The sequence below is a fragment of the Morone saxatilis genome, unplaced genomic scaffold (genome assembly GCF_004916995.1).
Source record: "Morone saxatilis isolate NCDOM2014 unplaced genomic scaffold, NCSU_SB_2.0 Contig4, whole genome shotgun sequence".
Lineage (NCBI taxonomy): Eukaryota > Metazoa > Chordata > Actinopteri > Moronidae > Morone > Morone saxatilis.
The window spans coordinates 3,678,281-3,680,732 of NW_023339984.1; the positions used below are offsets into that span (position 1 = coordinate 3,678,281).

The window sequence follows — 2,452 nt, forward strand, 5'->3', positions numbered from 1 at the left end:
TTTGTACTATATGTACACCACAATTTGTGAAAGCAGAGAACAACCACTTACTTTTCAGATAACAATTTATATCAAACATATGACCATTTTATAAATCTTACAGATGAAACTACCCAACAGTATAAACAGTTATCTTAGCTATATCTTGTAAACATTCAGATACTGCTTAGACTGCAACAAATCAGGAACACATTTCCCCCCTTTAAATGTAAATGCTTTTTGAAAGGTCTCACTTCATCCAAGATCATTAAATTCTTACATTGACTTGTCCGAGTGGTCTCCATCCTTGAAAACCTCAGGCTCAAACATAGATTGGTTGCTCTTCATGGATACATGGCTGGGTACAGGTGAGTCTGGTCTCTCCTGCTTCACTAGGCTTCAACATAAACAGTAGAAGCTGATTGTGGAGCTGAGTTCTGAGATAGTGAACCGTCATTAACAGTCAGAGAGATGTTTATCTTACCTCTCAGCTCCAGTCTGGCTGTAGTGTTTGTTAGACACTTCAGAGGTACCGACTCCCTCCTCACTCTCCTCAAACACATTCATGGTGGAGTGAACACCTTTACACAAACAAGCTGGACTGATTGGTCACAGTAAGAGGATATGATCTCCACTATCAGCAGTAAGTCACATACAGTCAAACAGTTCAACATAAAATTAACTTATAGCTAAGGATTCTTACCTGCCAGAAACTCACATCCAGATCAGACTAAAAAACACTGTAGAAAACACTCCTCATTCTCCATCTGAGGGTTTCTGTGTGTTACTGATCTGTTTCTGTTCTCCAAGCTGCAGGTCCAGATCTACAAACCAGTTTAACCAGTTAGAGTACAAATCACATGACATAGGTCTGCTTCTCCAGTAGATGGTGGTAATGGGCCTCATCCGGAAGGATCATTTACTGTAATGTCATGCACACCTGCACTTAACCTTAACCACTGTCTCTTCCCGACATTTGATCTAGTCTTACAGGTCCTAAAAACAATAAGCGTGCCCTGCCCTCTTTCAAAGTTGTTGTTCAAAGTTTGAAAAAGGGCAGGGTTCGACTGGAAAAAGTCTATTGTGTTACTCTTATTAAGTACAGACAGTCCTTATAAAGCAGATCAGGTTTTTAAGTGTTCTAACTCCTAATCACTAACCAAGGATGTTTATTTTCCCCAGATGTTAACTTTTATAATTGCCTATTTAGTCATGAATGTTTCATTTGAAATAGGAGTTTTTAAATTAACCTTGTAGACCCAGAAAACATAAACTACCATCATTGATATGAATGGCATAGACAAAATATTAAACTTCTTTTGGTTTAACACAACATAATTCAACACTACAGACTCCCCAGTGGTCAGAAAGTGGTATGACCACTGGTCACATTCTTACCTTTGCTAAGCTGTCTGACCTCTGTCCTTGAACTCAACAGTTACCTGCTTACAGTGGTCTCTCTTTATGGACAATGTTTACAGTGTTGCTCAGTGGAGGAAGTCATAATTCATTGAGGAATAATGTAACATAATGCAATTCAGAGCAGGAAAGAAGAAAAACTAAGAAGTGGTTTAGTTGAAAAGAAAATACGTTGTTACACAGGTGTAATAAAGTCTGGAGTGTGCCAACATTATAAGTAATCAGTGTTTAATTCTAATACATTAATAAGTTGATGAATTTAAAAAGTAATTATGGTATGGTATTTTGGTAATGTCTTCTTTTCCTTCTTCCTGTAAACACACCAACTCATTAACTCTGCAGCTCTATGGAGAATTTTAGTGTCATTCAACTTGAGTTTTGTTTTCTATTCTGCAGCTCTGCTCTCATCAGGCAGCTTACTGCAGTGGGAAAGCTCAGAAAAAAGCCTGTTGCTAAAAGTGAAAAGGACTGAATGTTTGAATTGTTCAGGTTGACAGGATTTTGTGGCCTGAAGCACAACTAAAGCTACTGTTGCGCTGCATCTGCTGCATGTGTGAACAAGGAGCTTCATAATGTTATGATATATCACATGTTTATTAAGTTTGTACATGCAGTTTTATTAATCCATTCAGAATTGTTTTAAAATTGTATGTTGGTGCATGATATGTGCATATGTGTCCACATATGTATACATAGTGAGCTTTGCATGTATATACATACAGTGCTGTAGTGCAGTATACCCAATCATTTTTCAGTCGGCATTGGGTATATAAACCCCCCTCCCATGCTCATTATTCAGCAGTGTTCACTGTTGATTTTTTTATGACATAGTTGTCATGAGTGGATGGAGTAAGAAATAAGGAATACTTCACTCAAAATGCATAATTATGTAGTTGTCTCATCCTATAATCTGTGTGCCAGTATTGTTGCAAAATCTGCACCTCTTCTGTAGCTAATATTAATTTTATAATGATCCTTACTCCCTGAAGTCAAGCAGCAGAAGTTAAGTAACAAAGTGCAAATACTACTAACCCATCATAAAACTGAATATGCA

The 2,452-nt window shown here is 37.4% G+C and overlaps 1 long non-coding RNA gene across 1 annotated transcript; it reads right to left on the minus strand.

Moving 5' to 3' along the window:
- Window positions 1–254: 254 nt before the first annotated feature.
- On the minus strand, window positions 255–780 carry LOC118338359. Its single transcript, XR_004797241.1, has 3 exons — window positions 683–780; window positions 464–560; window positions 255–376 (listed from the first exon to the last, which is right to left on the minus strand). It is a non-coding gene; the product is annotated as an uncharacterized LOC118338359 (long non-coding RNA).
- Window positions 781–2,452: the final 1,672 nt, after the last annotated feature.